At 44.1% G+C, this 25,232-nt stretch overlaps 1 non-coding gene across 1 annotated transcript; it reads left to right on the top strand.

Annotated features, from left to right (window-relative positions):
• Positions 1-3,223: 3,223 nt before the first annotated feature.
• LOC119944965 lies at positions 3,224-3,361 on the top strand. The gene has a single exon (XR_005456104.1). It is a non-coding gene; the product is annotated as a small nucleolar RNA SNORA7 (small nucleolar RNA).
• The last annotated feature ends 21,871 nt before the right edge of the window (positions 3,362-25,232 follow it).

The raw sequence follows: 25,232 nt of genomic DNA, 5'->3' as shown, positions 1-25,232 counted from the left end.
CTCTTCTCCCACTCCCTTGGCATCACCCTGGACTGTTCCCTTTATTTCTCCCCCCTCCAAGCTCCACAGTACTTATGTACACATCTGTAATTTACTTATACTAATGTCTGATTCTTGCTCTAGACTCATTGTGGGCAGGGAATGGGTCTGTTTGTTGTGTTGCACTCTCCCAGGTGCTTGGTACTGTGTTCTGCACACAGAGAGTACTCAATAAATACGATCAAATAAATGAAGGTGAGACAAAACCCTCATAGCACATAGGCCTCACGGTCTAAAAGGAAAGAATTGGCATTTAATCCCCACTTTAGAGACGAGGTAATTGAGGTGTAGATCATTTAAGTGACTTGCCTAAGGTCACATAGCAAGCAAGTAGCAGAGTTGGGATTAGAACCCAGGATCTGCAACTTCCAGGCTGGTGCTCTTTCCCTTAGGCCACAATGCCTTATATTTAATCCCTCATCTTCCTCCACTGACATCAGGGTTTTATGTGCATCAGAGTTTACACTAATTTCACATACAGGCAGTTTTCCAGGTGAACGTGGCACTACTCAAAGTTGAACTGCTGTATAAGAGTCAGCTGACTCTGCTTCTCCTCTGAGGCTCAGAGTTCAAGTGAACACAGTACGTAAACTGGAGCCCCCCAGTCTTCTGCATGACCTTGGGAAAAGTCACAAAATCTCCCAGCTTCAGTTTTCTCATCTGTAAAATGGGGATCATAATAGCTGTCTCTACCGCTCAGGTATAATGTGATGATAAAATGAGATAAACAATGTGAAAGCACTTTGGAAATAAAGAGTGTTGGACAAAGAAAAAAAAAGCACCATTATTAGTAATATTTTTCATCAAGTTCAAAAGTGTAATCTTTTAATTAGCTCATCAAAATTCCTAATACTTCAGCGCTTGATTCTCCTCCCTAAGGTCCCCAGGCATATCCATGTTCCCGCAAGAGTGGTGGAGGGGAAAATAATCTTCTCTTATCCCCCTGTAAGACAGATTCCCCCCTAATCAGCAGCCTTTTGGGCTCTGCTCCATCCCACTATGCTTCCTTGGAGCAGGTTAAGATAATATCATAGATAGGGCAGAATTCCCTGACTGATTTAGTAATGATTGAGCTCTATACCAGAATTCTTCATGATTAAATCATCCAATACCAGTTCAAAGTTGAAATAAAGATTGCCAAATCAAATCACAGAAACATATTTTCATAAAATAAGAAATATCCATCTATAGCAGAATTCTTAGAACAATGCTTGACACAGAGGAAGTGCTTAACAGATTCCATAAGCATTCTAGCTCAGGGTTAAAGAGTTTTACTTAAATCAGGTAACTGTTGACATCAGAGAAAAACCATCAAACTTTGTAAAGGAATTCAAATGACCACCTGACAATAGGGCCTACAGTAATTTCAAATCTCCCCTCTGTGCTATGCATTAGTATTTTTAATATCATTATTCACTGAGCACCCGCTTGATATTGGGCACTGTATTAAGTGATTGAGAAGGACAAAACAAAGAATTGACATCCCCTACCCATCAAAAGTTTCCACTCTAATGGAGTCAAACAATATTTACGGGAAAAGCCAAAATACATCATTGATTGTAACACTGAATATACAACATTAAAGAATGCTGAGGATGGCTATAAATGAGTTATTAAGGGCTAGAGCTGGCTGATGGGGGAATATGGCACAGGTTATTGGGAAACTAATCAAGGAAGGTTTGTTGGAGGAAATAGGATTTTAGGGTTTTGCACGTGGTGTTATGTGTGGTTGATTGGATTTAGAAGGGGAGAGAGTTCCAAGTCAGGGGAACTGCATGACTGAGGGGATGGAGGCCAGAGATTTGAGGCACAACTAGAAAGTTGGCAGAGCAGGCAAAGAGAGTACATAGTAGAACTCGGGTAAATTGGTAGTAAGATTTGAAGCCAGTTGTGAAGGGGTTTATTTGTTGTTGTTTTCATTTCCTTGGGTGCACAAAGATACAGGAAGCCAATCAACAAATGTTAGTCGAACTCTGTTCGCAGAGAACTGGACTAAGGAATTAAGGGAGTACAATAAAATAGATATAATACCTGCCATAAACCAGTATCAGGTTTTGAGGAGATAAGAAATTAAGTCAAGCAGTGTTTCAAGAAAATGACCCATGTAGCAATGTGCCATATAGATTAGTGAAGGAGAGAAGATGGAGGTATGGACATCAACAAAGAGGCTAAAGCAGCAGACTAGAGACAATAAGACCTGAGCTTTTATCAAGGTTGTAGCTGTTTGTGGGGAGAAGAAAATGGTGGAAATGTTGGCAGGAGAAAAAACAAACACAAAACAGAATTTCACAGCAGACAACACAAGAGTTGAAAGGCAGTGAGGATTCAAAGATCATACTGAGGTTGTGGATTTGGGGGACAGGTTGAATAGTGATGGTATTGATTGAGGTGGGAAAATTAGGAGGAGGAGCAGGTGTATTAGTGGGGAAAGCTGGTGAGTTCTGTTTTAGACATATTGAATTTGAGAGGCTGGCAGGGCAGACAAGGGAAAATGTCTTGGTGGCAAGAGGAGATGGGGAACTGCAGATCCAACCTAGAGAAGGAGATCTGATAGTCATCCCCGCTCTGCCAACTGTAAGCTGTGTGACTTTGGGCAAGCCACTTACCTTCTCTGTGTCTCAGTTACCTCATCTGTAAAATGGGGATTAAAACTGTGAGCCCCCAGTGGGACAACCTGATCACCTTGTAACATCTCCAGTGCTTAGAACAGTGCTTTACAAATACCATCATCATCATCATTCACATAGAGGTGGTAGCCTGGACACTGTGAGTGTATGAGTTCCCCAAGGAGAATCATGTCTACCAATTCTTCTGTACTGTAATAATGATAATAATAATTGTGATATTTGTTAAGCACTTCCTATGTGCCAGGCACTGCACTAATCACTGGGGTAGATAACAGTTTATCAAGTTGGACACAGTTCCTGTCCCCCATGGAGCTCACAGTCTCAATCCCCATTTTACTGATGAGATAACTGAGGCACAGAGAAGTGAAGTGACTTGCCCAAGGTCGGAGAGCAGACAAGTGGCGGAGCAGGACTAGAACCCATGTCCTTCTGGCTTCCAGGTCCGTATTGTATCCACTAAACCATGCAGCTTCTCTCTCAAGCACTTAATAGAGTGCTCTGCTTACAGTAAATACTCAATAAATACCACTGATTGACTGAGTGTAGTTACAAGGTTTCCCCTCTCAGGATCGCACCTGGAGAGTTTCCAGTCCTCTACCAGTCTCGGCTATGGGAGGAAGAGTCAAGCAGAGACCTACCCATTCCATTCCTAGCTTGGGCAATGGCTAGCGAGTGGAAGACCATCTGCTACAAGTCAAAATTCATCCTGCTGGGCAGCAGCAGCACGGGAGAGAGTCGAGGGCAGAGACTACTGCGTGGAAGGCAGCAATGGTAAACCACTTCCATATTTTTCCCAAGAAAACTCTATGGATCCACTACCAGAATGATTGCAGATGGAGAGCGGGGCATTCTGAGAGAGATGTATCCGTGATGTCACTATGGATCGGAAACGGCTCAACGGCATAAGACAAGGCAAGTTATAAGGTTGCCTAAACAAGGAAGTTGGAAGCCTTTTTTCTCTTTTATGTAGGTAGCACAGGCTAGTGAGGTTCCAAGAACTTAGGACACAAGAAAATCCAAAAAGAATACAATAAACAAAGATACGTCTGGGTCATTCCATGGGTCCTACAAGAGCAGGAGTTTATCTACCTGTGAGCTTCAAACCTGTAATCCCTGAAACCAGCTAGAGGCCAAACAGCACCTTTGCTCCATATCCTTGTTGAAAGTACCTGAAAATGGTAAGGAAAAAGGGAGGAGGAGAAGGATCTCCTTGTGAGCAAGGTACATATCAACTCTTTTTGCATCGTCCTCTCCCAAGTACTTAAAAGAGTGCTCTGTACACAATATGAACTCAATAAATAGCAATGATTGATACTATCTTGATAAAATTGGGATAGAGTTCAAAGATCTATTTTAATGCTTAAGCTATGTCTACAGGGGTCTGCAACTCCCCCCCACCCCAGCCCGAGTCCCATTATCACCTTCTCATATGTGAAAAGTCTTACCTACCAAATCAGCTTTGTCATCATCAATATTTTCCCTCCTACAGTTTTCAATCCTCAGTTCATCCCTAGTCAATTCCAGTTTCTCAGGAGAATTCCCAGGTTATTCAGACCCCAGATAAAGAGGTCTGGGTTAGTGATTTTTTTTTACCTTCTTGAGGATTCTAAGTGGAACTTCATGCTTTCCTATAGCTGTTTTTCACCCCAACATGAAAGGATGAACTTGAACTTCTATGGTTCAAGTACAAAGGAAGTCATCCGGAGGAAAAGGCTTTAAAGAAAACATTTTCTGTCAAAGGAAAGTGTGTCTGATTCTCCCTGCTCTATTCCTGGCCTCAAACAGTAATCAATGAGCCTACCTGCCTTTTGTTCAGGGAAACCAAATCCTCCAGGGTTATATTAGCATAGTTTCTCGATCTCGAGTGAGATGTGCAAGTCAAGGCTTACCCCAGGAATGTCAACAGAGAAATAAGTTATTTTTCCTTGCAAAACAACCCCAGGCCTTGACATAAATGGAGCATTTTGACTGGTTGCTAGGGGAGAGCGTCAGCACAATAATTTCCACTGAATGGATTCAGCCACCGGTAGATTTTTTTCCTCATTTTTATTATTTCCAACTCATAAGCGCATTAAGGGTCTCTGGGAGACTGTTGCATTGCTCTGGAGACGGAAATCACTGGTACTGCCTTACGAATATGCTCTGGAGGAATGAAGTGGCCCTAGCTGTCTGGGTCTTATTACTCAATTAGGAAGTGCAAGAAAGTCTTCTCCATGGATATTATGAGGGCAGGATGGAACTCATGATGAATTGGAAAACACTCTCCCTCCTCCCCACCCCATTTGGGGTGATTCACATGCAGAATATAAAGCATGAAATTGATTTTTTTTTTTCCTCAGGGATCCAGTTCTTCTGATTAATTAAATTTAGGAAATATGAAAAAATATGCTGGGGCTGAAACAGTCAGAGCAGCGGAATCTCTACAAACCAGGATGGCAAACTGGAAATGGGTATTCAGTCACTGCCAAGTAATGAGCAACGGGCCGGGAGAGAGGAAACGAGAAAATAGAAAGGGGAGTGTTTCATATCTGACTCAGTCTTTCCTCTACAAGGACTTTCCTTGTGGGCCATGGAGTTCCCCCTTAACTAACCTCTCCACTATGGCCCCCAAATTCCCCTGCAATTGACCATTTTCCAGCTGATGTGGCGAGGGGCATGGTGGACAGCAGGAACATAGAAACTTTCCCTTTGGGAGGGGCATGAAGGAGTTAATAGTGTCCCACTTTAGAAACCACTTGGACCTTCCTGGAAAGAGTATGTGCCTGGGAGTCAGAAAGTCAAGGGTTCTAATCCCGGCTCCGCCACTTGTCTGCTGTGTGACTTTGGGCAAGTCACTTAACTTCTCTGGGCCTCAGTTACCTCATCTGTAAAATGGGGATTAAAACCGTGAGCCCCCCGTGGGACAATCTGATCACCTTGTAACTTCACCAGCACTTAAAACAGTGCTTTGCACATAGGCAGCACTTAATAAATACCATCATTATTATTATTATATTATTACTCTGGGACTCATCTCATTTAGAAAATGGTGATTGGGACTATGTGCCCCATGTGGGACAGGGACTGTGCCCAACACAATTTGCTTGTATCCATCCCAACACTTAGAACAGTGTCTGGCACATAGTAAGCACTTAACAAATAGCATTATTATTATTATTACTGTTATTATTATTATTATGGTTGTTAGTTCATCAAAGCCATGGATAATCAATCGCAAAGTCACCTTTCTTCAGAAGGCTCAGAAGAACAGGGAGCCTACCTTCATATTGAGTTACTGTAGTCTCACCCTTGAATACTATTGTCCTTGACTTTGGGGAAGAATGGGGATATATTACCTTCCGAGAGTCCTGGAAGAACACATTTAAATTCACCGTGAGAAGCACAAAGTTAGCATAGAAATTCTGAATAATTGGCATGGGGCATTGTGAAATACTCTGAAGGAAGAATAGAGTAAAAGTCTAGCTGATTCCCCATTTATCCAAATAAATACATTTTGGCAAGTTCACGTTTGAAAACCTGTAATTTTGTGTAATTTGAGTTCACACGTATACAATTTCAAGGCTTCTTTTTGTGAGTCTAAGCGGTAAGCCTCTAACAATTTTAATCAATTATTTTCCATTAGAAAACCAGTTTTTGTCTTTGAATATTTACCACTTCCTTTATACGAGTGGACTCGAGAAACAGCATGGGGGCGAGGAAATAAAGTGATAGATGAAATGCTTTATTATGAAGTGTTAATCTGGAAACTACAATTACTTTGTCTTCAGCTCACTCGGAGCCTAACGGCCTTGAATTGCAAAACCATTGTGTATTCCCCTGTCGTTAAACTGTCAATGGGCTCGATTCTTTCAGGGCTCCACTTATAGAGCTGTCCCTGATCGGAGGAAGTCTAGGGAAATCTGATCATTTCCTATTCCCAGAGAGCTGTCAATCAATCAATGGTCTGTCTTCTAATGTGTCTGGAGTACTGTATTAAGTGACTAGGAGAGTCGACCCAAAGCATAAAACACAGTCCCTCCCCTTGAGGAGTTTATAGTCCAGTATGGCAGATGGACAGACAGAATAATAATGATGGCATTTGTTAAGTGCTTACTATGTACAGAGCACTGTTCTAAGCGCTGAACTTATTTATAAAGGATGAGAGCAGGAGATCGGGGGAATAACTGATAGTAGAATCAGTCGATCGATCAATAGTATTTATTGAGTGCCTGCTTTGGACCAGTTTACTAAGCGCTTGGGATAGTACAATAGAATGATTAGACGAGCCCTGCCTCCAAGGAGCTTAGACTCTAGCTCAACAATCTAGTAATAACAATAATAATAATAGTATTTATAAAGCACTTACTATGTGCAAAGCACTGTTCTAAGCGCTGGGGAGGTTATAAGGTGATCAGGTTGTCCCACGGCGGGGCTCACAGTCTTAATCCCCATTTTACAGATGAGGTCACTGAGGCCCAGAGAAGTGAAGTGACTTGCCCAAAGTCACACAGCTGACAATTGGCGGAGCCGAGATTTGAACCCATGACCTCTGACTCCAAAGCCAGTGCTCTTTCCGTTGAGCCACGCTGTGGCAATTAAATATACGTATCTGCTGAGGATGGATACGGTCACCTAATCAATCAATAGCATTTAATGAGTGTGTACTGTGTGCACACAACTGTACTAAGCACTTGGGAGAAACAATAGGGTTAGGGGACTCAATCCTTGCCCTAAGATCTAAGAGTAGGTGTGGGTTGGTGCTACTTGGACTGAGGTGATTAATCATGGAAGGCTTCCTGAAGAAGGGGGAAGTTCTAAGAGGGTTGAGGATGGGGGGAGCTGACGCCTGTGGGATTTGAAAGGGAAAGAAGTTCCTAACAGGGTGAGAGGCATGAGAAAACAGTCAGATGTGAGGGGATGGAGAGCAAGTTAAGGCTGGAAGTCGATAATAGGCAGGTTCTGCTTGAAGCAGAGGTAAGGGGGATACCATTGGAGGCTGTGGAGGAGTGGGGAGAGATGTGGGATAGCTCCTCTCCAGCTCTCCATCCTTCAAGATCTCTCAGGATAGAGGGAGGTGCTGTCGGAAGTTGAAGTCTGGTCAGTACTTCCCCCCGGTGTTCCCACAAAAGAGAAGCAACATGATCTAGTGGAAAAAGCATGGGCCTGGGGTTCTAATCCCAGCTCTGTAACTTGTCTGCTGTGAGACCTTGGGCAAGTCACTTAACTTCTCTTTGCCTCACTTATCTCAGAAGTAAAATGGAGATAAATTACCTGTTCTCCTACCCTCTTAGATTGGGAGCCCCAGGTAGGAGAGGAACTATATTCAATTTGATTATTGTATCTACCCTAGTGCTCAATACAGCACTTGGCATAACAAACATGACAATACCACACATCACACCAGAAGTTACTGGGAACAAGGTGACTTCCAAGCTCTTTGGCCATTCCCACATCACTGATCTACATCTATACACACCACTATCATTCTCCCTGGCTCACAAGCCTATAGCCTTGGAATTGATTGCCTCAACTCACCTCCCTCATTCAACTACGGTATTCAGTCTGTAACCAAATCCCGTTGGTTCTACCTCGACAACATCTCTACAATCTGCACCATCCAATCTGCCACCATGCTTGTCCATGCTCTTATCCTATTCCACCTTTACTACTGCATCAGCCTCCTCACTGGCCCCCCTCCCTCCAATCTCTCACTCAGGAGAGTACAATACAACAATAAACAGACACATTCCCTGTCCACAACGAGCTGACAGTCCAGAGGTCACTTGTTCACTGTGTGACCTTGGGCAAGTCACTTCACTTCTATGTGCCTCGGTGACCTCATCTGTCAAATGGGGATTAAAACTGAACCCTGTGGGGGACGGGAACAGTGTCCAACCCGATTAGCTCATATCTACCCTGGCCCTTAGTACAGCGCCTGGCACATAGTGAGCACTTAACGGATACCTCAATTATTAGTATTACTACTACAGCAGGGAGGGAGAAGGGGGGAGGAAGAGAGAAGGGGAGAGAGAAAAGCTGCAAGATGGAGCCTTCCTCCTGTGGCTTAGTGGAAAGAGCCTGGGCTTGAGAGTCAGAGGTCACGGGTTCTAATCCCAGCTCTGCCACTTGTCTGCTGTGTGACCTTGGGCAAGTCACTTAACTTCTCTGTGCCTCAGTTACCTCATCTGTAAAATGGGGATGAAGACTGTGAGCCCCATGTGGGACAACCTGATTACCTTTTATCTACCCCAGTGCTTAGAACAGTGCTTACCACATTGTAAGCGCTTAACAAATACCAACATTATTATTATTATTGTTATTATTATTATTATCTCCAGTCCATACTTCACTCTGCTACCTGGATCATTTTTCTGAAAAAAAATTATGTGCATAGCTCCTAACTTCTCAGAAACCTCCGTCCATCTTTGCATGGAACAGAAGAAACTCCTTACTGTCAGCTCTAAGGCATTCAGTTAGCCCTCTGCTAATCTATCATAATTATTGAGTGCTTATTGTATGCAGAGCACTGTACTAAGCTCTTGGGAGAGCACAATATAACACAGTTTGTAGATGCATTCCTTGCCCACAGGACCATAAGGTCATTGTGGGCAAGAATTGTGTCTGCTAAGGCTGTTGCAGTCTACTCTTCCAAGTGCTTAGTAAAGTGCTCTGCACATAGTAAGTGCTCAATAAATACCACTGATTGATTGAAGGAGCTTACCACACTCAGCCCCACCTACTTACATATCTATAATTAATTTTACTATTTGTCTCCTGCTCTAAACAGTAAGCTCCCGTGACGGTGAACCTCTCAGTACAGTACTCTGAACACAGTAAGCATTCAAAACGTGTGACTGATTCCTACTGAACCTTGCTAATCTACTACAAACCCAGCTACCCACCCAGCTCACACACATCAGTCACCCTTCTAACCTCTGACTCCTCACCCTGCCTTTATCTTATCTCACCAACCCTCTGGCTCACAACCCCCTCCTCCTTTATACCTGACATACCTGCACTCTTCCAACCTTCAAAACCCTGCCTATTGAAATTAAATTTTCTCTGGCAGTCTTCCCTAACCTTTCTTTTCCCCATCCTATTTGCCCTACCTTCATCAACTCTGCACTTGAGTTTGTACACTTTTAAGCGCTTTGGTATTCACCCCACTCTCAGAATCAGAGCACTTGTGTACACATCCTTAGTCTGCTGCTTCCTAGATCTGTAATTGATTTTCATGTCTGTCTCTTCCACTGGATTGTAACCTCCTTTAGGGCAGGGATCATGCCTAACAACTCTATTGCTTTGAAATAATAATAGTAATCACAATGGTATTTGTAAAGTGCTTACTATAGGGCAGCAGCGTGGCTCAGTGAAAAGAACCCGGGCTTTGAAGTCAGAGGTCATGGGTTCAAATCCTGGCTCCGCCAATTGTCAGCTGTGTGACTTTGGGCAAGTCACAACTTCTCTGGGCCTCAGTTACCTCATCTGCAAAATGGGGATTAAGATTGTGAGTCCCACGTGGGACAATCTGATTACTTGTATCCCCCAAGCGCTTAGAACAGTGCTTTGCACATAGGAGATGCTTAACAAATACCATCATTATTATTATTATTACTATGTGCAAGGCACTGTACTAAGTTCTGGGGTCGATACAAGTGAATCGGGTTGGACACAGTCCCTGTCCAATGTGGGGTTCACAGTCTCAATCCCCATTTTACAGATGAGGTGACTGAGGCCCAGAGAAGTGAAATGACTTGCCCAAGGTCACAAAGCAGACACATGGAGGAGCTGGGAGTAGAACCCATGACTTTTTGATTCCCAGGTTCATGCTCTATCTACTACATCATCCTGCTTTTCTGTACTTAGAGAAGCAGCATTGCTCAGTGGAAAGAGCCTGGGCTTTGGAGTCAGAGGTCATGGGTTCAAATCTCAGCTCCGCCAATTGTCAGCTGTGTGACTTTGGGCAAGTCACTTCATTTCTCTGTGCCTGTTACATCATCTGTAAAATGGGGATTAAGACTGTGAGCCCCCCGTGGGACAACCTGATCACCTTATCACCTCCCCAGCACTTAGAACAGTGCTTTGCACATAGAAAGCACCTAATAAATGCCATTATTACTCAACCAAGCACTTAGTGCAGTGCTCCACAAACAGTAAGCTCTCAGTTCTTCTAGACTGTGAGCCCACTGTTGGGTAGGGACCGTCTCTATATGTTGCCAACTTGTACTTCCCAAGCGCTTAGTACAGTGTTCTGAACACAGTAAGCCTCAATACAATTGAATGAATGAATAAAGAACACTGATTGATTTATACTCAGTTGCTTCACCCTCTAGTAGTTCATTTTAGTTCGTCTCCCCAGCTAGATAGCAAACTCCTTGAGTGCAAAAATCTCTTCTTCTATTTCATTAACTGTGGTTTTTGCTAAGCGCTTACTATGTGCCAGGCACTGTACTAAGTTCTGGGGTGGATACACAAAAATCAGGTTGGACACAGTCCCTTGTCCCACATGGGGCTCACGTCTCAATCCCCATTTTACAGGTGAGGTAAACTGAGGCACAGAGAAGTGAAGGACTTGCCCAAGGTCACACAGCAGACAAGTGGCAGAGCTTTCAGGTGTTTAGTCTAGCGCTCTGCTTAGGGTAAACGTTCAAACTGATAGATTGATTATTCCTCTAGACAACTCCTTGTGGACAGGGAATGTTTCTACCGACTCTGTTGTATTATACGCTCAAGATATTGAGTAACTGCTCAAATATGGCTGACTGATGAACCACCCTCAGTTCTTAGGGAGCTCTCAGGGATAGCTTTCTGGATTTTCAGCAGATTAGATAGTGGGCCGACCTCTAACCTCTGGATGTCAGGATTGTGACCTCCATCTCTCCGGCAGAATCATTCCCTCCTCACAGGGCCCTAAGATTGCTGACTGCCATCATCATCATCATCATCAATCGTATTTATTGAGCGCTTACTATGTGCAGAGCACTGTACTAAGCACTTGGGAAGTACAAATTGGCAACATATAGAGACAGTCCCTACCCAACAGTGGGCTCACAGTCTAAAAGGGGGAGACAGAGAACAAAACCAAACATACTAACAAAATAAAATAAATAGGATAGATATGTACAAGTAAAATAAATAAATAGAGTAATAAATATGTACAAACATATATACATATATGCAGGTGCTGTGGGGAAGGGAAGGAGGTAAGATGGGGGGGGATGGAGAGGGGGACGAGGGCATGCTGAGCTTACTGCTGCTTTCTGTCCTGCTTCCTCTTCTGGGTTCTGTTCCAAGGCCTGTGGGTAAGCAGACACTTGGCCCCCTTCTCAATTTCTGTGGTGAACATGTAATGTTGGGTGGGGAATGGAGGAGAGGGAAGGGAGGGAGACCTGGGCATAGGGACTAGCAGGGAAATTTGAAAGAGGAAGAGCCTGCAGTACGAGAGACTGAAAACGGTCCTCCTAAAATGCTCTGCTTGTGCCTGTTGAAAATCAAACTAATAAAGACAAATAGGTTTAAATTGAAGGTAAATGAGGATTTAATAAAATACATTAATGAATTTCAAGGATGGTTTTGTCGATCGCCACACTAAAATGATTGGGTGACTGTACTTGCTATATATACAAGCACCCATGAATACCAGTTTGCTTATTGGTTAGCTTATTTAATTGCCCACTTTTTTTTTTTATTAATGCCTAGGTTTTTACTCTCTTAGCTACTACACATTTGACAACCTTTTTATGGCATTTGTTAAGCACTAACATATATATTCTATTTATTTTATTTTGTTAATATGTTTTGTTTGGTTGTCTGTCTCCCCCTTCTAGACTGTGAGCCCACTGTTGGGTAGGGACCGTCTCTATAGGTTGCCAACTTGTACTTCCCAAGCGCTTAGTACAGTGCTCTGCACACAGTAAGTGCTTAATAAATATGATTGAATGAATGGGCCAAGCATTGTACTAAGCACTGGAGTAGATACAAGATAATAAGGTGGGACACAGTCCCTGTCCCAAATAGTGCTCACAGTCTTAATTCCATTTTACAGATAACCGAGGCACAGAGAAGTTAAGTGATTTGACCAAGGTCATATAGCAGGCAAGTTGCAAAGATGGGATCAGAACCCAGAGGATAATGATGTTATTTGTTAAGTGCTTACTATGTGCCAAACACTGTTATAACCCAGATGCTCTTACTCCCAGCCCTCTGTTCTTTCCACTAGGCCACACTGTAACTTGTGTCTGCCTCCCTCACTTGAGTATGGCCTCCTTGAGTGCAAGGGGCTTTGTTTTTTTTTTTTTTGGCTTGGTGGTCCCCAAGCACACAACACAGCACACTGCACACAGTAGATCCTCAGTAGTTGCTACTGATGATGATAATTCATTTACTCATTCATTCAATTGTATTTATTGAGCACTTACTTTGTGCAGAGCACTGTACTAAGCACTTGGGAAGTACAAGTTGGCATCATATAGAGACGGTCCCTACCCAACAATGGGCTCACAGTCTAGAAGCGGAAGACAGACAACAAAACAAAACATGTAGACTGGTGTCAAAGTCATCAGAACAAATAGAAGAATTAAAGCTATATGCACAATGGTGGTCTTGTGTACTTGTTACATCTGTCTTTGGGTATGTAAGCCTATTTTACTGTATTCGACCATAGCGTATAAGCTTTTATTTAATTGATTTTTTGTTTATCCTTTGTTGGGCTGGCAGTGGGAGTAATTCCGGGGTGCTCTTTAAGATTCTCAATCAGCTCTTTCTCCCTTCTACTTACTCAGTCTTCTACCACACCATACCAATTTGCATTCTTCTTTCCACTCTGAGCATTGTATTAAAGGGCTTGAGAGTGTACAATAGAGTTAGTAATAATAATAATAATAATGATGACATTTATTAAGCACTTACATGTGCAAAGCACTGTTCTAAGTGCTGGGGAGGTTACAAGGTGATCAGGTTGTCCCACGGGGGGCTCACAGTCAATCCCCATTTTACAGATGAGGTAACTAAGGCACACAGAAGTTAAGTGACTTGCCCAAAGTCACACAGCTGACAACTGGCGGAGCCAGGATTTGAAACCATGACTTCTGACTCCAAAGCCCATGCTCTTTCCACTGAGCCACGCTGCTCCTTGTAGACATGATCTGCCTTTTCAAGGAGTTTAATCAACCAGTGGCATTTATTGAGTCCCTACTGTGTGAAGAGCATCGTACTAAGTTCTTGGGAGAATCAATACAGAGATGGTAGACACATTCCTTCGCCCACAAGGAGCTTAAAGTCTAGAGAGACAGTTATATGAATAAATGGTAACAATCACCTTGCCCCTTCCTTCCTCAACTTGCTACTTTCCTACTACAACCCAGCCTGCCCACTTTCACTCCTCTAATGCTTAACTTCTCACTATCCCTAGATCTCATCTCTCTTGCCACCGACTCCTCGCCCATGTCCTGCCTCTGGCCTGGAATTCCCTCCCTCCACAAATCTGACAGACAATTACTCTCCCTCCCTTCAAAGCCTCACTTAAGGCACATCTCTTCCACCAGCCCTTCCCTAAGCCTCCCTTTCCTCTTCTCCCACTCACTTCTCTATCACCCTGACTTGCTGCCTTTGTTCTTCCCCACTCCCAGCTCCAAAGCACTTATTTGCATAGGCCTCTTGGAGAAGATGTGATATTAATATGGCTTTGAAGGTGGGGAAAGTGGTGGTCATTTGGATATAGAGTGGGAGGGACTTCCAGTCGGGGAGAGAACATGGATCCAGTGGTGAGATAGATGAGACAGAGGTAAAATAAGTTGCCATTAGAGGAGCTAAGTGTGTGTACCAGCTTGTAGTAGGAAATCATTGAAGTAAGGTAGGAAGGAGGTGAGCTGATTTCTGTTTGCTGCAGAGGTGGATGGGGGGTCCTTGAGGAGTGAGGAGACATAGTCTAGACTTTGGGAAAATTACCGGAGCAGCAGAGTGATGTATGGACTGGAGTGGGGAGAGACAGAAGGCAGGGAAGTCAGTGAGGAGGGTGATGCAGGAGTCAAGGAGGAATATGACAAGTGCTTGGATCAGGGTAGTAGAAGTTCGGATGGAGAGGATGGGGTGAATTTCAGAGATGTTGGCAAAGTAGAACTGACAGGATTTGGTGAGATTGAATATGTGGGTTGAATGAGAAAGATGATATGTGAAAACACCAAGGTCACAGGACTGTTAGGGAGGATAGTGCTGTTGTTTGCAATGAGGGGAAAGACATGGGGAGGACAGGGTTTGGGTGGGAAGATGAAGAGCTCTGGTTTGGGCATGATACTTCACATCCAAAAGACCACAGTTTCAAAGCCCTTCTGGTATCTCATTTCCAGGAGGTTTTCTCCAATTCATTTCTAATCTCCCTCGTGGATATGCCCAGTTCATAACAGTAATTATGATATTGCTTATGCACAGACTGTGAGCCCCATGTGGGACAGGGAGTGTGTCCAATCTGTTTATTGGGCATTTATCACAGTAGAGGCTTAGAATGTAGTAAGCACTTACCAAATACCACAATTATTATTATTGTGTGTCAATCACTGGAGAAGATAATAATAATAATAATTGTGGTATTTAAGGACTTAACATGTGCCAAGAGCTATACTAAGTACTGGACTAGGAACAAGATAATTAAGTTGGACCCAGACCCTGTCCCACATGGGGCTCATTGTCTGAGAGAAGCAACAAATGGTATTTAAACTCCATTTTCCAGATGGAGGCGCAGAAAAGTTAAGTGTCTTGCCCAGTGTCACACAGCCCTAAATGTGTCACTTCAGTATTTCACCACTTAAGCCCTGAAGGCCTACTAAAGCCACTTATGTACTTATCTTCTATTCACCATTACTTCCTCAGATCTATAACTTACTTGCACATCTGGTTGCCCTGCTTAAATGATGGTAGGGATCACGCCTTCTCATTCTATTGTATACTCCCAGCACTTAGTAGGGTACTTTGTACACAATGAACACTCAAATACTGGAGAGTAGAGGAAGGAACTGAGGGAGGGAAACAAGTGGAACTGCATAATGCAGGAACAGATCTTCTCTGAAGGATGCCTTTGCCTCCTTCTCACACTTAGCAGAAATGTGGGGAGGTAAGAAGTGTGAAGTAGGGTAAGCACGTATCTGGGAGTCAGAAGGACCTGGGTTCTAATCTCAATTCTGCCAAATCCTTGCTGTGTGACCTTGGATCAGATACATAAATTCTCTGTGCCTCAGTTTCCTCGACTGTAAAATAGGGATACCTGTTCTCCCTCCTACTTAGATTGTGAGCCCTACAAGGGACAGGGACTGTGTCTAACCTAATTGTCTTGAACCTACCCTGGCACTTAAAACATTATTTGACATATAGTAAGCACTTAAATACTATTTAAAAAAGAAACTCTTCGGGCTGCCTTGCCCAGAGAAAAGCAGCATTAGCCTTTGCTTGGGGGAAAGCAGAAGTTGATGAAGATGTGGTGGGGGGATGGAGGGGGGGGGTGGAAGCATGGGCAAACAGGACCACCACTATTGTCTCAGCCTAGAATGTGTTACTTTCTTTGAGAGTGGGCGGGCAGAAAGGGATTCTTACGCGCCTCCTCCCTTTTCTCCTCCACCCCAGCCACATCGGAACATTGAAACCAGGATTTTTGATCATTTAATCAACTTGCTAACTAATCAACAAGTATTTTCAGACTCTAGGGGCAGCTTTTACTACACTGTCTGGTGTTTAGTGGGGTGCCCAGCACTGCACATTTAAATGTGCAGCCACCAGCTGGTGCATTAGCCTTTGAACATTATGCCTCTGATAGTTAATGGAGTCTCAATTCTCCGCTGCCACCCAGGAAGACAGTGGGGCAAACATGGGGTCGATGAGATACACCCCTCATACTCATTTGATATTATGTTCCTATGAAATATTTTGGTTGGGTGGGCTCAGAGGAAATGGATAGACATTCATCTTCCAGGGCGGATTAATGATGGATCACCTTTGAAAAGTTGGACTCCCGCCGGTTCCATCTACAGTTCAGAATAGTCATGTAAAATAAATCAGCAGCCCTTTGTTGCCCCTTATTAATGATGATGCTCCCTGCTGTCTCACTGATGGTTTTGTTCTCTGGGTTCGTCTGTGGGAAAATTTAGCTCTTTTCAAAGAGGTCCATCAAGAGGGAAAGCAGTTCATTAATTCCACCCGTCCTCTCCATTGGCTCTGACACACTAAAGGACCTTCTCTAACTCGGAGCAAGAGATCATAAAGTTTTATTTCCTTTTCCCGGTTCTTCAAGGCAAGTTCATCTCCTTCCTTATTCCAAATTGGAGCAGATGCACAAAGAATGTTTTTTAATGTACTGTCCCAAATTTGATATCACACCTTTCTTTCAGCAGGTTCCTAAAGTTGCTACTTTACTTACAAGTTTCTCAGTGGGCATGATGGCTGGGGGGCAACCTCTTCCAGACCACCGGCTGTTTACCTTTACTTTGACTGCTGCTTCATCCACCTCTGCAGCTGATGAGGGAAGAGGCAGTGGTCTGCATGATGTGTCGGTGAATCCGAGGTGAAGCAGTGGGAATTTGCTGAAGACTCGCTTGTGGGCTGTAAGGTTTTCCCAAGCCTGGCAACCTTAAGGATGGAACGAACATCGGGAGGATGGCCACAGGTGATTTACCTGGCCCCTCACAAAGTTCGCGAGGAATCAATCCTCTCATAAAAATTCCACTTGTCCCGCCTAGCCCTGAATCCACTCCTATCACTTTCAGTGGATACCAAGTGATGATCCTCTCAAAAGCAGACACAACTTCCTATTAAAACTAAATATAAAGAAATTACAAAGATGGGCAAACATATATTTAGTTTCTTCTAAACCCACGGCCTGGTTTTCATTAGGCAGAATGTGTTTTATCATGTGGCCTTTACTAAGACTAGTAATTGATTTTGGATAGTAATAGTGATTTCTAATAGCAATTGTGGTATTTGTTAGGTGTTTACTATGGAGAAGCAGCATGGTGTAGTGGATAAACCTTCTGACCTGGGAATTAGAAGGTCATGGGTTCTAATCCTGGGTCCACCACTTGTCTGCTGTGAGGCCTTGGGCAAGTCACTTAACTTCTTTGTGCCTCAGTTACCTTATCTGTAAAATGGGGATCAAAACTGCGAGCCCCATGTGGGACAGGGACTGTGACCAACCTGATATGCTTATGTGAGAAGCAGTGTGGCTTAGAGGAAAGAGCCCGGGCTTTGGAGTCAGAGGTCATGGGTTCAAATCCCTGCTCCTTCAACTGTCAGCTTTGTGACTTTGGGCAAGTCACTTAACTTCTCTGGGCCTCAGTGACCTCATCTGGAAAATGGGGATTAAGACTGTGAGCCCCCCGTGGGACAACCTGATCACCTTGTAACCTCCCCAGCACTTAGAACAGTGCTTTGCACATAGTAAGCACTTAATAAATGCCATCATCATATCCACCCCAGCACTTAGTAAAGTGCCTGGTACTTGGGAAGCGCTTAACAAATACTATAATTATGATTACTATTATTGCATGCCAAGCACTGTAATAAGTGCTGGGGTATAGATATAAGATAATCAGACTGCCTCTCCATCTAAGTGGGGTGGAGAACAGCTACTGAATCCCCACTTTACAGATGAGGAAACTGAGGCACAGAGATGCTAAATTGGAAGTCACAGAGCTGGGATTAGAACCCAAGTCCTCTATCTCCTAGGCCCATGCTCTTTCCACTAGACCATATCTAATTTAGCTGTCCTAGGCAATTGTGAGCAAATGTAAAGAGTTATAGGCACACAATGGGAGAGGGAGTATCTGTCAACCACACATCCAGTTTTTTCTTCACACTCGCACATACAGAATCTCACTAACTGTCAGTAGTACCATCATCTGTAAAATGGGTATCCAATACCCCTTCTCCCTACTACTTAGACTGTGAGCCACATGTGAAAAATGGCCACATCCAACCAGTTAACTTTTATCTACCCCAGGGCTTCATACAGCATTTAACACATAGGATGAGCTTAAATATCAAAATGAAGGTCAGATACCCAGACATCTACAATATTGCCATAGATACAAAAATCCACCTGGGAAGTCAGAGTTATTCACCTGGAATAAAGCAGAGCTGGTAAAGTCCATCTTTATGAGCAAATTGCATTTTATGGATGTGTATTATCAGAATCGTCTGCTTATTTGAACAGGATTAGGAATTCTGTAACAATAGAGAGATGAAGTGGAAGTTGCATGGGCAACTGATGCCAATAACTGAAGCCTTAAAAATGCATTTTGGCCTTAATTGCCCCAATTTGTCAAGCACCTCCTCCATCATTTTCACCTAAAATATGGAGATAAAAGCTATATAACTTTCTAACTATCCTGTCTTTATGTACACATTGATTATATATGTATTTACATATATACATATTGTTGGCATCTCAACCTCCAGGTGCAGATTAGGCACCTGTCTAATCTTTCAGTATTGTCAACAGCAGCAGCCTTTGCTTCTTCAAATAGACCACCCCATACCTTACCTCTCCCACACCTACCCCAACCCTTGTCCCCAGCCCTGACTCTCCAGAAGTTAAGAGGATCCTTTGTAAACTCCACCCAGGGCAGAATTGAGGGTGGAAAAATCTACCTCTCAACGACTACTATTATGCAATTTAAGTGCTTCCTATGTGTTACCCACTGTGATGGGATAGACCCAAGTTAATTAATTCATTTAATCGTATTTATTGAGCACTTACTGTCTGCACAGCACTGTACTATGCTCTTGGGAAGTACAAGCTGGCAACATATAGAGATGGTCCCTACCCAACAACGAGCTCACAGTCTAGAAAATAATAATGATGGCACTTGTTAAGGGCTTACTATGTGCAAAGCACTGTTCTAAGCGCTGGGGGGAAACAAGGTGATCAGGTTGTCCCACTTGGGGCTCACAGTCTTAATCCCCATTTTACAGATGAGGAAACTGAGGCACAGAGAAGTTAAGTAATTTGCCCAAAGTCACACAGCTGACAATTGGTGGAGCCAGGATTTGAACCCTTGACCTCTGACTCCAAAGTCCGTGCTCTTTCCACTGATCAGGTTAGACACAGTCCCTGTCCCACAGGTGGCTCACAGTCCAGGCAGGAGAGGGATGATTTAAACTCATAATCCAATCAGACACACCTTAGGCCACTGGCATTCCTGTCACGTACCCACTCTGCCCATCTCAGAAGCAAATCCATCTATGTTAACCAAATGAATTATGTTCTGTAAGGGACTAGTTCAGTTAAAGGCCTCATGGGTAAGGATCCCGTTGCGAGTTAAAATAACTCACCAAAAATGGGGTTGATCATTTCTTTGGCAATTGTGTGTCTGAGGAATTTATATCTGGAACCATAATAGGTACCGCAAGCCTCTCCAGATTATAAACCTTTGCTGAGGTCATCCAAAGTATCACTGAGACATTTTCAAATTATTGTTTGTGATCCCATTTAATTTCAAGTAGGAGTTATGTGCCCTTTATCTCCGGCACTTTGAAATGCCCTGGTATTTTCAATCTGTTCCATTTAACAAATTTGTGAGCACAGTAGGAGAGCTTCCCTGAGCGTGCCTTCGCGAGGAGTTTTTATAGAGAGTGAATGTCCCTTTCGTAAGTGTCCTGAAGGTTGCTGGATTTCACCCAGTTCATTTCCAGAACAATGCTAAGCATTTTAAGCCCACACACTCAGTCCCCGTCATCACGGAGGAAGAGAGGGAGGGAGAGCCGGAGAGAGCTAGGGAGGGAGGGATAGCAGGAGGGAGGCAGAGAGAGAGTGGTGCAGCGACGGTCTCTGGGAACACATCAGCCTAAACACACCCATCCCATACCTGACCAGGCTGGACTTCACAGTTACCAGAGGCTCAAATAGATCCCTACACCTCCAATTCTGGATAAGTACTCTGGGACAGAGGCCTGCTAATCCGCTTCCTCATGCCCCATTCTCTTCCCCTCCAAAGCCACGCTCCATTCCCACCATTATCTCCAATTACCAAACCCTTTCTCCCATTCCAAACTATGGGACCTCTCCTCAATCCCTCACAATCTTCTGCCTCTGTACCATCCTCTGTAAAATGCAAAGGTTCCTACCTTCAACACCACCCTCTTCAGAAAACTTGACTGCCTTCTGGCCTGGTCTGTATTTTGTTCACACCCTGCCAACTCCCAGCCGAGACTGCCCTAAATCTGCTTGCTCTAATCAATCAATCAATCAAATTTATTGAGTGCTTACTGTGTGCAGAGCACTGTACTAAGCGCTTGGGAAGTACAAGTTGGCAACATATAGAGACAGTCCCTACCCAACAGTGGGCTCACAGTCTAAAAGGGGGAGACAGAGAACAAAACCAAACATACTAACAAAATAAAATAGAATAGATATGTACAAGTAAAATAAATGAATAAATAAATAGAGTAATAAATATGTACAAACATATATACATATATACAGGTGCTGTGGGGAAGGGAAGGAGGTAAGATGGGGGGATGGAGAGGGGGACGAGGGGGAGAGGAAGGAAGGGGCTCAGTCTGGGAAGGCTTCCTGGAGGAGGTGAGCTCTCAGCAGGGCCTTGAAGGGAGGAAGAGAGCTAGCTTGGCGGATGGGCAGAGGGAGGGCATTCCAGGCCCGGGGGATGACGTGGGCCGGGGGTCGATGGCGGGACAGGCGAGAACGAGGTACGGTGAGGAGATTAGCGGCAGAGGAGCGGAGGGTGCGGGGTGGGCTGTAGAAGGAGAGAAGGGAGGTGAGGTAGGAGGGGGCAAGGTGATGGACAGCCTTGAAGCCCAGGGTGGGGAGTTTCTGCCTGATGCGCAGATTGATTGGTAGCCACTGGAGATTTTTGAGGAGGGGAGTAACATGCCCAGAGCGTTTCTGGACAAAGACAATCCGGGCAGTAGCATGAAGTATGGATTGAAGTGGAGAGAGACACGAGGATGGGAGATCAGAGAGAAGGCTGATGTAGTAGTCCAGACGGGATAGGATGAGAGCTTGAACGAGCAGGGTTGCGGTATGGATGGAGAGGAAAGGGCGGATCTTGGCAATGTTGCGGAGCTGAGACCGGCAGGTTTTGGTGACGGCTTGGATGTGAGGGGTGAAGGAGAGAGCGGAGTCCAGGATGACACCAAGGTTGCGGGCTTGTGAGACGGGAAGGATGGTAGTGCTGTCGACAGAGATGGGAAAGTCAGGGAGAGGGCAGGGTTTGGGAGGGAAGACAAGGAGTTCAGTCTTGGACATGTTGAGCTTTAGGTGGCGGGCAGACATCCAGATGGAGATGTCCTGAAGGCAGGAGGAGATGCGAGCCGGGAGAGAGGGGGAGAGAGCAGGGGCAGAGATGTAGATCTGGGTGTCATCAGCGTAGAGATGATAGTTGAAGCCGTGGGAGCGAATGAGGTCACCAAGGGAACGCGTATAGATCGAGAACAGAAGGGGACCAAGAACTGAACCTTGGGGAACCCCCACAGTAAGGGGATGAGATGGGGAGGAGGAGCCTGCAAAAGAGACTGAGAATGAACGACCGGAGAGATAAGAGGAGAACCAGGAGAGGATGGAGTCTGTGAAGCCAAGGTCAGATAGCGTGTTGAGGAGAAGGGGGTGGTCCCAAGTGTCGAAGGCAGCTGAGAGGTCGAGGAGGATTAGGACAGAGTATGAGCCGTTGGATTTGCCAAGCAGGAGGTCATTGGTGACCTTTGAGAGGGCAGTTTCCGTGGAATGTAGGGGATGGAAGCCAGACTGGAGGGGGTCGAGGAGAGAGTTGGTGCTGAAGAATTTAAGGCAGCACATTCCTCCACTCAGAAACTCATCCAGCTGGGTGATTTTGGTGGATACTCAGAAATCGTGCTGCGCAGGGGTGATTTCCACCATTCCATGGCTGAGTAGGGGACCATTCCCCATAGCAACAACTTTCGTGCAATTCAAGCCATGCAATCCATCAGTCGTATTTATTGAGCACTTACTATGTGCAGAACAACTGTACTAAGTACATCCATTAAAGAACGTCTGATTCAGAGTGGGGAGAAGCTGCCAAGGCTTAGAAGAGGACTATTCTTCAAAGGAACTCTGCAGGTTCAAATTACAGCTGGAAGCTTGGTTTTAGGGGAGGAAACACTACGCACCAACTGGGGCCCAACAGCCATGTGGTTTATCACAAAGAGCACGGGCCAAGGAGACCTGGATTCTAATCCTGGATCTGCCATTTGCTTGGACAAACCACAACCCTTCTGTGGCTCAGCTTCCTCAATGTTAAAATGGGATTAAATACCTGTGCTTCTAGACTGTGAGCCCACTGTTGGATAGGGACCGTCTCTATACGTTGCCAACTTGTACTTCCCAAGTGCTTAGTACAGTGCTCTGCACACAGGACGTGCTCAATAAATACGATTGAATGAATGAATGCTTCCTGTCCCTTAGACTGTGAACAGATTATGAAATAGTGACAGTGACCATTCTAATTATATCTCATCTACCTCAATGCTTAGTACAATGCTTGGCACATAGGAAGTGTTTAACAAATGCCCTGTTACTATTAAGCAGTGTTTCTTTCTCACAATATAGTTTGCATTATTGAATATGCTCATCCGGTTCCTAAATATGCACACACATATAACTACTGAACTCCTTAACATTAGTTTTAAAGCTTTCAGTCACCTGACCTCAACATTCTCCTACTACAACCCAGTGTACATACTTTGCTTCTCTAACCTATTCAGTATACCTTGATTTAGTCTATCGCCCACTTCCTCACTATGGCTAGGAACGTCCTCCCTCTTCATATCCAACAGACAATTACTCTCTCCACCTTCAAATCTTATTACAAGCCCATCTCCTCCAAAGAGGCCTTCCCTAAGCCCTCATTTCCCCTTGTCCCACTCCCTTCTGCATCACCCTTGCACTTAGATTTGCTCCGTTTATTCAAAGCATGCATATGAGAAGCAGCATGGCTCAGTGGAAAGAGCCTGGGCTTTGGAGTCAGAGGTCATGGGTTCAAATCCTGGCTCTGCCAATTGTCAGCTGTGTGACTTTGGGCAAGTCACTTGGGCAAATGCCATCATCATCATACACATATCGATAATTTATTCATTCATATTAATGTCTGTCTGCCCCTCTAGACTATAAGCTCACTGTGGCAGGGATTGCATCTTCTAACTCTGTAATACTGTACTGTCCCAACTGCTTAATCCAGTGTGCTGCACAAAGTGCTTAATAAATACTGATTTGATACATACTCATTATTCAAAAATGATTCATCTGTAGGTGAGATCCTATCCAAGTGAGTGATTGTTGTTGAAAAAATGTATGCAAAATCAACAGTACATTATCAAACCAATATCAGTAATATTGATAATATCAATAATATCAAACTATTATCAAACAAATTGGGGGTACAGTTGTCTCCCTATGGTCTCCATGTCACATGGTTTGCATCTGTGCTTCTCCCCATGGTATTTTAAATACTTGTCCTGCCCCCCATGTCCCAGCTCACCCCCGGACAAAATGCCACCATCCATTTCCTTGTCCAGAGATGCTACGCTGGGGATTGTGCCTCAACACTAATGATCTGACTGATCGAGGGACCTCACTTTTGAAAATCTGGCCCAGCTACTGAGTCACATGGATTGCAACCATAATAAGCCATTCAGACGACTGAAGCGCCGTGTACTAATTATTGCAAAGTCTGCCACACTGCACCAACATACTCCAAGGAACAGCTATAACACAGTCAAGTAGATCAAATCCAAAGTATATTAACTTTCAAATTTCAGACACATTAGAAACATACCCTAATAACAGAGTAGGACAATTAGCGATTTGTCTCAAAAGAGGTTGAAGAGAGAGATAAAGAAATTTTTAAATTAGCCTCTAAAAATCCAATGATAGTGTTAGTGTCTGCCAAGCATGGCACTTTTAATTATGGCTTAAGTGTATTTCCAGAGGTGGGACTGAAGCTGATTTAATCTGAATTACTGTTAAATTATTTGCATAGTGTAAAATGATTCCTAACCAAGTGGGATCTGACTACTCTTTGTTTCCTTATATTCCTGCTGCCTCTTTAAGGCTCCTGTATGCTAGTAGCAAGGATGATACAGGAAATGATTAGACACAAGGCAACGTCCTTTCAAATATCCCACGGATATGTGGAGCCAAGGTCAGGGTTCTCTCTGGGTGGAGAGAGCAAGATGATGTGACTTTTTCTTTTAAAGGCATTTGTTAAGGGCTTACTATGTGCCAGGCATTGTACTAAGTGCTGGGGTGATTCAATTTAATCAGGTTGGACACAGTCCATGTCCCACATGGGGCTCACAACCTTGATCCCCATTTTACGGATGAGGTAACTGAGGCACAGAGAAGTGAAGTGACTTGCCCAAGATTGCACAGCAGACAAGTGGCAGAGCCAGAATTAGAACCCAGCATCTTCTGAATCCTAGGCCTGTGGTTTATCCATTAGGCCTGGCCACCCATCTTTTTGGCTACTGATCCTTTTCCATCTTTATCTTAGACTAGGATTAAGCTCTTATCCTCCTACTCTATTTTCCCTCCCTAATGACTCTTTTATACATTTAGTCCCTAAACACTTAAGC

Source organism: Tachyglossus aculeatus, chromosome 23, assembly GCF_015852505.1.
Source record: "Tachyglossus aculeatus isolate mTacAcu1 chromosome 23, mTacAcu1.pri, whole genome shotgun sequence".
NCBI lineage: Eukaryota > Metazoa > Chordata > Mammalia > Monotremata > Tachyglossidae > Tachyglossus > Tachyglossus aculeatus.
The sequence above is the reverse complement of the archived record's forward strand: the minus strand, read 5'-3'. Positions and strand labels throughout refer to the sequence as shown.